The 12,984-nt window shown below is 37.0% G+C and overlaps 1 long non-coding RNA gene and 1 other non-coding gene across 9 annotated transcripts in view; one reads left to right on the forward strand and one right to left on the reverse strand.

Moving 5' to 3' along the window:
• LOC144289010 (uncharacterized) overlaps window positions 1-12,984 on the reverse strand; it is a 327,654-nt gene that overhangs the window by 259,496 nt on the left and 55,174 nt on the right. The gene's annotated exons all lie outside the window — the stretch shown is intronic.
• On the forward strand, window positions 6,918-7,023 carry LOC144289267 (U6 spliceosomal RNA). Its single transcript, XR_013357243.1, has one exon. It is a non-coding gene; the product is annotated as a U6 spliceosomal RNA (small nuclear RNA).

A 12,984-nucleotide genomic window follows, 5' to 3' on the forward strand; every position in this document is an offset into this window, starting at 1 on the left:
AAAAAAAATAGACATTTTCGGCATGCAATGCTTGTTCTGTAGGTAGATACAACCTTGGACCAGTATTAATTTGTAGTGGGTTAAATGTAGGAGATGATAAAGGGGTGGTCAATAGGGTGAGAGATTCTAGCTAGTAAAATGCTAGGAAAATACTGCTTAAAATTCATTTAACATAGGGGAACCTGGGTGGCTCAGAGGTTGAGCCTCAGCCTTCTGCTCAGGTCGTGATCCTGGGGTCCTGGGATCAAGTTCCACATCAGGCTCCCTACAGGGAACATGCTTCTCCCTATCCCTCTCTCTGTGTGTCTCTCATAAATAAATAAGTAAAATCTTTTTTAAAAATGCATTTAACATAATCAATATCTTCTATAAAGAATCAGCAACCTCTAAACAGCATTTTCTTCCCCAAGAATGTTTTCATTTTTAAAATCCATAGTTTACATGAATTTATCACTGAGGAAGTTGACCTGTGGGCCTTTCAGATGCCTTATTTGAAATTTGAGTCACACCCTGCAGAACAAATGTTTCATACCATTTATATCTCAAATAGATATTAAACCTAATTTCTGAAATCTGAAAAAGAGTTATACTTATCAAAAGAGAGATATATTTTCATGTTCCTTATTGAAATGTTACCATATAATTTCTTCTTTCAAGATAGAAAAGACTCAGGATTACTAGATGAATTTATACCTTTTTTTGCCCAAAATAAAATTTATGAACAAATCAAGTATTCAAAGAGTTCTCCTGGAATGTGTTCAACCCTATGCACCCTAGTGGGATAGATGTAATTTATCTATCCAATTTACCTTTGGGAAGAAGGTGGGAGGGAGGTTAATTCTGGTAAGATAGGAATAGAATATTTCAAAATAAAAATCCCAAAGTTCTGCTCCCTGGGATCCCAAACAACATTCAAACTTACAAGATGTCTGCATATTATTTACAAATGTTGTTCTCATACACAACAAAGTCAAATATAAATTGGGTCATCTTTCAGCTGTATGTGTGTTTGCACACATGTATACCTATCCATCTTAGAAAAAGAACAGTTGTAAAATGTAATATGCAAAGAGAGTTCTCTGGCATCTCCAACAAAAAAGCTAATCAAAAGGATAATGAAAAGAGAATAAAACCTAACTTTAGTCAAGTTTGCATAGGGTTAAAGCAAATGAAAACTGCAAATTAATCTGAAGAAAAGGTTGGCTCTTAATTCTTAATTCCCCTCCAGAACTGTGAAAAATAGATTTTTGTTATTTATAAACTACTCAGCTCATGGTAGTATACTATAGCACCCCAAATGGACCAAGACAACAAATTATCCCAAAGTATAGCAGCTTAAAAAAATAAATATTTATTAGCCCTTTCCTATGAGTCAGGAATCCAAGTACAGCTTAGCTGGGTGCCTCTGGCTCTGAGTATCTCACAAAGTGTAAGCCAGGGTGTAGTTATATCATGGCTCCATCAAATACACTTTCTCACTACCTACGTGGCTGCTGACAGCCTTGAGTCCTCATTGGCTATTGACTGGAGATATTAGCTCCTTGTCATGTGGACTTCTCCATAGGTCAGCTCACAACATGGCAGCTGGCTTCCTTCAGAGCAAGCCAGTTAGAGAGGAAGGAAAGATTATAGAATATAAAAATGGCAGCCACAATTTCTTTGTAATCTAATCTTGAAAGTGACATCTTAATCACATTTGCCATATTCTGTTCTTTAGGAATGACCCACAAGGTCCCACTCAATTAGTTACTAAGAAGAGTGAGGAATCATTTCAGATCCACCCATACTGCTCTATGAAAGAGTTGTACAGCAATGAACATGATTTGGCTCAACTTAACAAGCAGTGTCTTTATGACATATTGCTTCACTGATCCAAAAGAAATGAGTATTTACTTATACAATTCAGGGCTGTATGAGAAATGGTTGTAGTCAAGGGTTAACAGGCTAAAGCTCTAATTAAGCTAAAGTCAATCCATACTTCATTTGAACATACTCCTGCATAAAAACTGCTTAAGGCCCACATGTAAAACAATCCAATATTCAATAAATCCTGCGAGATGACCTCTTCTTTCTATATATTTTGACCAGTGCCTATTAAGCTAGTTATAAAGAAAGAATTAAAGGCAAATAATATCATAAATTTGTCTAAATTCATAATTAATTCTTAGACTTCTGCATGTGTAAGGTTCACCTAGATTGTTGGTTAAAAACACACATTCCGGACCATCATCCTGATATTCTGAATCAGGAACTAGGAAGAGGTCTCAAGGATAGTAACCACCACCTTGGGAGATTCTGATATAGGTGGTCCATTAGACACACATTATGAAACACAGATCATATTCAGTGATAAAACGTTAAACAGCATTGATCTAGTTCTCACCTCTAAGGAATACCGTGAACACTATCGTCTCTGCTTGAAAACAATTCATAGTAATTACTTCAAAAACTACCCAACCTTTAAAATGACAAGATTTTTTAAAAATTAAAACACAAAAATGATTAGATTAAAAAATAAATAGGGAAGACTAGGTGGTTCAGTGGTTGAGTACCTGCCTTCGGCTCAGGTTGTGATCCCGGGGTCCTGGGATAGAGTCCCGCAACAGCCTCCCTGCATGGAGCCTGCTTCTCCCTCGGCCTATGTCTCTGCCTCTCTCTGTGTGTCTCTCATGAATAAATAAATAAAATACTAAAAATAAATAAATAAAATGATAAGATGGGGGGAAAATTTTTGGAATTTTTTCTGGAGATTGAGGGTGAAAAAGACAATCAGGCATAGATGTATATACCAGAATTAAAGGCCTATTATGCAGGCAGAGTTTTGTGGATTTTTTTTTAAGATTTTATTTATTTACTTGAGAGAGAGAGAGAGAGAGAGAGAAAGAACAATGAGCTGGGGAGGGGCAGTTTAGGGAGAAGGAGAAACAGACTCCCTGTTGAGCAGAGAGCCCACCAGGGAACTTGATCCCAGAACTCTGGGATCACAACCTGAGTCAAAGGCAGATGCTTAACTGATGAGCCACCCATGTGCCCCAAGCAGAGATTTTTATCTGCATAATTAACTACTGAGTTCTTAGCACCTCAACTAATATCTGGAATACAGTTAGGTCTTAATACATTAAGAATGTTAAATACTATATCAATTAGTTATGGACACAAAAAGGTAAGTACTGTGGTTACTTTATTATAATTTTGAGCCAAAGAAAATAAAAGCTAAATATAGAATATAAAAAAATAAGTAATAAGGTGTTTAAAGTTATGTTTAAAGTAATGAGGTCTTAATATGTTAGGGAAGGGAAATATTAAAGGCTAAATTTAAAGGAAAGTTGCCATTGATTGCTCTATAGGATATCATCACACACAAGACAGTAATCTTATTACTAGCAGAAATAAATTACGGAATGTGCCTGAGAAAACTGAATTTCAAGCTAGTCAGACTCTTCTTTGGAAAACTGAGTTTTAAGGTAGCTTGTACTTCCAATGTATTCTTTGTCAAAACCTGATGTCATCCCTCAGTGGCAAATTTCCAGTTGCCAATTTCACCTTATGAAATTTTTAAAGTGTGTGTTAGAGCAGAGGCCTTGGGAAGGATGCCTATCTCAAGAAAGTTTAAATCTATGGAGATAGAGCTTTCATTTTAAAGCAAAAATATCTGACTCTGACATCACTCTCTGTTCAAAAAATAGTTTATGGAGCAAACAATTGGCAGTCTAAAGTATTTTTCCACTAGTAACAACACAGTAGACATTGGTGGAGTACATGACTCCATTTGAACACATCAGCTACCCATAAAAAGGGGACTTGGCATTGTACAAATATCTTGGAACAAACACATGTCATATGTGGCTGATTTCTACATTTTGATTGTGCTGGTATTGTAAATGAATGTATTTTCCTCCAGTCCTTGTTCCTTTGACCTTTTAGAGTCTTAATGAGACTCCAAAAGCAGTAATCAAAAGCACAGTGTTCCATTTTAGAAGCATTCGGAAAGCAATGCATTTTGGCTAAATTTAGTTGTAGCATTCAGAGTTTAAAAACATGTCTGGTCATCTTTTTAAGAGATACATAGTGAGTGAGTGACTACTCACTTTTGTTTTTAAATAAATTGGTCAAATAATAGCTGCTGCTTCTTGCTTCACTCATGTAAAAGAAAAAAAGGAGGGTCTTGGTGGGGATAATAACAAAAACTGACCCATGTGAGGCATTTCAATGGCTGCAACTCAGGCGTGCTCATGTTGTAGTACACCAAACAATAGAAACTTTTGTATTCATTTGAAACAATCCTGGCTCAGAAAACACAATTCACAATTAAAATTGAGGCAACAAAATTGGACGCTGAAAACATTGAGAATTGCTCATGTTGAATAAATACTATACTCTTTATGAAGAATTACATCTGGTACAAACTTTAGAAAGTAATTGAAAGTTATTTTTTTTAAAAGGGAGAATCAAACTTCAAAGTAATATTTCATCTCCTAAGTGATAACATGGGAAATATTCATAAGTTTACTATTTAAGCAATAATTCTGAGTTTAAGGCATGTATTGTTTGCAGTACATAGTCAGAACTTTTTTTTATGGGTAACATAATCTAAGAAAGCACATCAAGCCACAGAAATTCAGGTCTTTGACTCCACAAAATTAAGTTCTATGAAAAATTGCCAGATAAGAGAAACCAGACACGATTTGGAAGTTTGAGCATAATTCAAGTGTAAGATAGCTTTCCTCAGTAGAAAATACATTTCTTTTTAATTTTATTGTGTAAAGAACAGTTAACACGAGATCTATCCTTTTAGCAAAATTTTAAGTATATATTACAGTATTGTTGACTGTAGGTGCAATGTTGTACAAAGCTCTAGAACGTATGCAACGTAACTAAAACCCTATGACCACTGATTAATAACTCCCCATTTTTTCCTCCTTCCAGCCCCTGGCAACCATCATTCCTCTCTTTGATTCTATGAATTTGACTTTTGGTTACCTCACATAAGTGAAACCATGCAGTGTTTGCCTTTCTATGATTGGCTTATTGCACCTAGCATAATGTCATCAAGGTTTATCTGTGTTGCAGCATATTGTAGGATTTCCTACCTTTTTAAGGCCAAATAGTATTCTATATGTATATACCACATTTCTTAAGTAAATTAAAAAATAGTTCTCTCAGCATTTACAAACCTATAAATGAAAAGCCAGGCTAGTAACTCATATAATAAGGTGGTGGGTGGACCTCTATTGAGATACACTAGCCAGTAATGTCGGAATCCAGCGTGGAAGGAGGAAAGTAAAAGGAATGGGACTGGGAAAGTCATTCTCTCTTCTTCCCTCTTATCTGCCCTTATGGATCTAATCTCATCCATGGGGTAGTGTTTACGGTTGTTTAAATGTGCTGAGTGAAGAAGCTCCAAGAAGAAAAGGGAAGAAGCATGGAAAAGAAGGGAGCATAAGAGGAACATGAAACTCACTTAGACCTGCTTCTTTGTTACTTGTGCATGTTGGCTGGGGTAACATTAAAGCCACTTCCCAATCCCCTATGCCATGCTCCTCAACAACCAGGAAATAGTTTCCACTCAGCTGCACAAATCTCTATTTCATCTTGTCTAAATCTAAAATTAAAATTCCAATTATATTTAATCTTAGGAATTAAAAAGTTGACCATAATCTTGCATTATGTGTAATAAGTGGAGGAGCCAAAGTCAAACCAGGTTCAACTGTCTTCCAGAACCTTGCTCTTTCCACCTAACTACAGCTGAGAGTTCCTAATAAAGAACAGCAGTGGAAGTGCAGTGTGAGGAAAGCCCACAACATGAAGTCTAAATAAAACAGGCAGAAACCTCACCAACTTCATACAAATATGTAAGGACTTCCTCAAATAGAGAATGTATGATAATAAAGCTCCATTAGGGCAAATTCTGAAAACAAATGAAGATATCAGTGCATAACAGGTGTGAAAATCAGAATGTAGATGCAGGAATATCGTAGATAAGAACTGAAATTAAGTTCTAAATGGAGTCTTCTGGCACAGCAGTTTTATTTTAAGAAATGTTCTAATTTCAAAGGCGTCCTCTTAGAAGTCAGCAAATTATGGGAATGAATATGAAGAAATTGAAGCAAAGAACATTGATGAAATCTTCCCCCATCTTCCCATCCCCCATTCTCCCAGCAGCCATAGAGAAAATATTTGCTAGTAAAACATGTAGTAATAACTGTGAGTCCAACTCAAAACCTTGATGAGATTAAGTATCATTATTCAGCACGTAAGTGCACAAGCAAAAACAATGTGTTAATGAGAACAGCATGAGTTTGGAGAGGCAGTCTAAGGCCTTAATTTTTTAAACTTGGGAGAGGTGTGGTCTTCCATTACTTTAAAATAGACACACTAGAGCACAGAGGTCAAGAGCAAATGAGATCAGCCTGGCCAAAGGGTACCTCTGTCACCCACAGTTTACTAGTTATGAAACCATGAATGGTTAATTATAGCTTTCCAAATATAGTCTTAAGTTTTATTATCTTTAAAATGAAAATAAGAGAATTACCTCATTGCATTCTTGTTGGATTAAGCTAGATAAGCATGTACATTATGTAGCATAATGCCTGGCATAGAGTAAGAACTCCATCAATTTGAATTTGAATCATTGTTTAGTTGTTTCATTTTCAACCAGAAAATTAGGAAAATAGAGCATGATCATTTTGGTTCAAATAATCTATCCCATATTCTGTCTGAGTGTATAATCAAAGGGTATTTTATGGAAAAACATCATAGTCACCCTCCATGACTCAATATCTTGATATTATGGAATTGATCTAAGCCTTTATTTTGATAATAATAATCAAATGGTTCTGGCTTATCTTTCAGAGACACAGTTTCTATAATTTTTTTCTTATTTATGTAAATAAGTATTTTCTTTAAACTGTGAATAAGTGGTCACTTTGGCACACATATGCTAAGATTAGAACATTACAGAGAAGATTGGCATGGCACCTGCTCAATGATGGCATGAAAATTCATAAAGACTTTCTTATTTTTATGAAAGAGTTCTGGATATGGATAGTGGTGACGGTTGCACGACAGTATGAATGTACTTAATAATACTGAACTGTTCATTTAAAAATAGTTAAAATAGTACCATGATAGGGGCACCTGGGTGACACAGTCAGTTAAGCATCTTACTCTTGATTTTGGCTCAGGTCATGATCACAGGGTTGTGAGATCGAGCCTAGAGCCTGCTTGAGATTCTCTCTTCTCTCTCCATCTCCTTCTGTCCCTCCCCCACCTCTCTCCTTCTCTTAAAAAATGGTAAATCTTATATGTATTTTTTTACAATACAAAAATTGGAAAAATATGTATTAATCCTGCTTCATTATGAGGATCCTGAGATCTTAAAACCCTAGTCATTTTGTCAACAATTTTACATATTTGAATGGTTATGGTATAGCTAAATTGCTTGTCCACTGTTACTCAGCAAAGCAGAGACAAATAGCATTAAACTTCTGAATATTATAATTTTAAGAAACTAGAGCAAGCTGTTTTTGTTTATATATTTATGCTTATTGCATAACACTCCAGAAGAATAACTATTTGTAGAATCACCTGTTACCACTAAATTTTCCACTATGTTTTTAAAATACTTTTAGAGATACATGCAGAAAAAGACATAGTAATCAAAGCAAAATTATGTTTTAGCTTGATGCCAAAGCAGCAATTTAAAACATTTTAAATGTTTTCATGTTACTTATTTTTCACAGAATTGTCTAGAAAGCTCTCCTAAGGATTAAAATTACTGGTTTAAACAACTGGTATATAAACATGAAGCATGAAAATAAATTTACACCAAGAGCGTAATCACAGCCCTACTGCAGTTTCCATTCTTCCACGTTCCAACATTCCATTAAATATCAAACATGGCAATGGATGATTTTGAAGAAAGTACAATTGTTTACTCTTTTTTTTCTTGCCGTCTAAAGATAATGGTTTCTTGTTTTCAATATCAAATTGGTCTTTACCTGCATCTATACCCTTAAATTCTACCTTTCCTCCCATTGCAGTGGATGAATTGTTCCTGTTTGTAACCATGGTCTCATTGCTCTTTTTCCCTTTGTGGCTAAACTTAGTGGACATAGTTAATTCAACTTCCTTGCTGCTTACTATCTTCTCAGCCTGCTTCAGTCAATTTATCAGCACCTCCATCTTGCTCTGCCTAGTGGCCAGTTCTCAAACTTCATCTCTCTCAACCCTCCAGCAGTGTTTGACACAGTTATCACTTCCGTACTGGCATGTATTTGTTTTTGACACTCTACTATGCTAATTTTCCTGCCTCTTCAGTTGCCCACCCTTCTCTGCTTCTTTTGCTGGATCCTTTTCCTCTTCCTGATTTCTACATGCTAGAGTGCCCAGGACGCAGGCCAGGCTCCATTTTCTCCTCTATCAATACTTTTCCATATGGCTGTATCTAGTTTCTGCATATTAATACCATCTTTCTGCTAATGACTGCCCAAAGCATATATCCAGCCCTGACCTCCTCCTGAATCCCAGGATCATGTATCCAACAGCCTAGCCTACTCATCTTCTCCAGTGAGTGTCTATTAGGCATCTACCCAGAGCGGCAGCCTTGCACCCCCTCCAGAGCTTCTTCCAGTCTTCTTCACCTGACTCAGAAGTTAAGTACAAAAACCTAGAGGTCATCTTTGAATTTCTTTCCTTCTCCCCTACAATAAATTTATCTGCAAGTCTTGTCAACTTGTATATCTCAAAACATTTCCTAAATCCAGTCACTTTTGCTGGCTCTCCTTCTACTATCCTTGTGTGTTATCATTCATGCCTACCTCAACTAGCACAATAGCATGCCCATCAGTCAACTTGCTTCCATTTCTGCCCTACTATACTTCATTCTCCACCAGACAACCAGACAGTGCTTTAAAAACTAAATCAGGTCATGTCACTTCACTCAAAAGCTTCCAGGGTGGGATGCCTGGGTGGCTTAGTCAGTTAAGCATGAGACTCTTTTTTTTTTTTTAATTTTTATTTATTTATGATAGTCACACAGAGATAGAGAGAGAGAGAGGCAGAGACATAGGCAGAAGGAGAAGCAGGCTCCATGCACCGGGAGCCCGACGTGGGATTTGATCCTGGGTCTCCAGGATCGCGCCCTGGGCCAAAGGCAGGCGCTAAACCGCTGCGCCACCCAGGGATCCCAAGCATGAGACTCTTGATGTTAAGTTTCAGACTCTTGTTTTCAGCTCAGGTCATGATCTGAGTTCTGAGATTGAGCCCCACCACAGTCTCTGGGTATAAGGTCTGCTTAGATTCTCTCTCCCTCTCCCTCTGTCCCTCCTCCTCCTCTCTCCCCTTCTCTAGAAAGAAAAAAAAAAAAAAAAGCTTCCAGGGTATAGGCATTACACTTAGAATAAAGTCTAAACTGCTTATCACCTCCAGATCTGTCTCTAGCCACCTGTCAGCTCTTATCTCCTACCATTCTATTCTCTCATTTCCCACAGATCTCAGCCAAATCACCTTCATTATTCCCCAAAAATACCAGTGTGTTTCCCTTTAGAGTGTTATTTACTGGTGCACACTAGGTTTTTGATAATTATTTACTGGACAAAGTATTTTAAGCTGGTCTTTTTCTTTCTTCACTTTCACTATATTATTTCTGTTAATTTGTACCACTTCTTGTACCCACTTTCACACCCATTCTGCATTATGCCCAAAGAAAAAGAACACATCAATATTATTTCAGGGTTACTCACTGTGCATAATTCAAAGTGTTTCTTTTTCAAGTGATAAATCTAACAGAAGGAGTGATGTCTTGCTTTAAGGCAGCCTGGGAGCATGTCTTTCAAAAAAGTTATGCAAGATGATTAAGTTTTTACAGATCTACTATATAACATTGTGGCTATAGTTAACAATACTGTATTGTACACTTACCCATTTGTTAAGAAGTTAAATCTCATGTTAAGTATTCTCACCACAATAGAAAAACTTTCACTATCAGATATGTTAGATAAGTTTGCTGAGACACAGCATATTTAGACCTCAGGCTTTTGTTGGAGGCCTGATACTTTGGGAGCTGAACAGAGTAGAGCCAGTGTTTAATAATTTGCATTTGTACCAACATCCCATTCATCTTTTTACCAGGAAGATTCAAGATCTGATCAACTCTCTTACCACTGTTTTCCATCCTTCCCTCTGCCACCACCATATATCTTCCTAAAATTAAGGCTAAAGCCTAGAAATCAGTCTTGGTTTTCTCTACCATCCTTTTGCAATCCAGTGTTATTTAATAAATCCTCTTTCTTCCAAAATACCAAGAACTTCATATACTCATCCCACAAATATTAACTGAATTCTTCCTTGCTTCCAGGCATTATCTTATCTCTGGTGATATAAAATGTATAGCAATGGATTGACATGTGCCCATATTACTGCAATTCCTTTAAGTTCCTTGAAAGAAAATTGCTATATAAATCTAAATATTTTATGATCTTTAACTTAATTTTATTTCCCAAATTTCCATCTCAACTCCTTCCCTCATTCTCTATTTTCCTATCTTTTAATTTCCCACTACATTTTCACTGCATATCGTAAGATCTCAGTAAATGATACTGACTGGCATCTTCTGTTATGTCCCTTTGCCTATATTCTTCATTCTATATGCAAAACTACTACCTCAAATTCAAAAGCCAACTCAAATTCTGATTAACCCAGGAAGACTATGTGGCAGAGCCAGGTATTAAAGGGCTTAATTCCAAAGCATCCTGTTGTGAGTATCGTGTGTGAAGTACTGAGACAGATGCAGAATGAAAAGGACCAAGCATATTCTCAGCACCTTAGTCTGGGAAGTGGACATAACAAATGCACTAGGAGTATAATACTATGACCTAAGGAAGATCATAAATTATGGATACCGCTTACAGTTGAGACTCACAAGGACTTCCTGAAAGTGGCACATACATAAGTGGTTAAAAGTGAGCAGGATTTCAGTTGATACAAATAATTGAGAATTGCAGATAGGCCTCTGAGAGCAGCATGAGAGGAAGGATCCTAAATGATGATCTCTCTATCCTGTGGCAGCAAACGTCAGGGGCAGCTGTACTTTCTGAACTCTCATTTGGTTGGCAGATGAGATTATCTGCCAAGGTGCTTAATGTTTGTTTGACAATACTAATGACAGCTGAACAACATAGACTCACTCTTCTGAGTCAATATATGAGCGGCACTGGCACTATCAAGACAAGGTATCTCTTCCTCAAAGCAAATGACAGAGAAAAATCATACAAACACAAGTGGAAGGCATTCTTCAAGGATAACATGAAGCTGTGGCAAGGGCAGTTTCTATCTGTGGCTAGAAAATGCAAGAGAAGACAGACAATTTCACAGAGTTTTAACCACAATAATAGATACATGGCTTATTTGAGCAGAAGGAGAAAGCCAACTCCTAGACAACAAGACATAGCTATATAATACACACACACACACACACACACACACATAGAGGGATGAAGGCAGGTTCTCATATTTATTTTCATAATTCTGTGCATGTAGAACATACTATGTGAGATTCAGAATATGTGTTAGACACTCACTAAGCAAGGTGTGAAGGAAGCAAAATGAGTTTTTGTCTTCTTCCCATATTCTCCATAAGAGCCCCTCTATCTTGGGGAACCACTCCTTAGCTTCTTTGTTCTCCTCACACCCTTAAATATAACTATAAATAGTCACTTTGCATTCAAGTTCTTTCCCTAAATAAAGCACACCAAAACAACAGCTTACTCTGTTTCCATGCTTGGCCCTATAAATTACATGTAGCAGTTATAAAAGAAAGCTTGTCTTAATTAAACAAAGAAAGCAAAGATAAAGAAAAGCAGCTGTAGGTTTTTACAGGGGGGCTGTAGTAGGGCCCAAGGTATTTCTAAGAAGTTGAATACTGTTTTATGGGTCACAGCTCCAAGGCACCAACCCTTCAGAACATAATTCTTTCTATTGCTATAAGATGCTGCCACACACTAAAGAGTAGGTTTTTTCACGGTAAATGTTTGGTGTAAGACAATATGTTCAGGGGCATCACCAAAAAAGAGGTTGGGAGAAGTTCTGGTCTAGGGTGTGATTGGGTCTGTGGATGGACTACAGAACATCTGTGAACTCTTGAAATCATATGTAAAATTGTGGCTATCTGCATTTCTCTGGAGAGAGCTCCATTGTTCTGTTTATATTTTCAAAAGGATATGTAATGTCCACAAAGGTCAGTGCTCCAGGGAAAGTATATTAGTGTGCTAGGACTATCATACCAGAGTGTCACAAACTGTATAGCTCAAACAAGAGAAATTTCTTGTCTTCCCAGTTCTGGAGGTTAGAACTCTGAAATCAAACATATTGACAGGGTTGGTTCCTTCTGGAGCCAACTATTCTGGGCCTCTCTCCTGGGTTTATAGATGACTGTCTTCATGTTCACATGGAATGCTTTCTGTACATATGTGTGTCCATGTGTCCATTCTCTCCATTTGATAAGGAAACCAGTCATAGAGAATTAGGATCCCCCCTATTCCAGTGTGACCTCATCTTTAGTTACATCTACAATAACCCTTTTTCCAAGTAAGATCACCTCCTCAGGTATTAGGGGTTAGGACTTCAATACAGGAATTTTTTTTTTTTATTGATACTGATAGGTTTTATTTATTTTTTTTAATTTATTTTTTATTGGTGTTCAATTTACTAACATACAGAATAACCCCCAGTGCCCGTCACCCATTCCCTCCCACCCCCCGCCCTCCTCCCCTTCTACCACCCCTAGTTCCTTTCCCAGAGTTAGCAGTCTTTACGTTCTGTCTCCCTTTCTGATATTTCCCACACATTTCTTCTCCCTTCCCTTATATTCCCTTTCACTATTATTTATATTCCCTAAATGAATGAGAACATATAATGTTTGTCCTTCTCCGACTGGCTTACTTCACTCAGCATAATACCCTCCAGTTCCATCCACGTTGAAGCAAA

The sequence above is a fragment of the Canis aureus genome, chromosome 18 (genome assembly GCF_053574225.1).
Source record: "Canis aureus isolate CA01 chromosome 18, VMU_Caureus_v.1.0, whole genome shotgun sequence".
Taxonomy (NCBI): domain Eukaryota; kingdom Metazoa; phylum Chordata; class Mammalia; order Carnivora; family Canidae; genus Canis; species Canis aureus.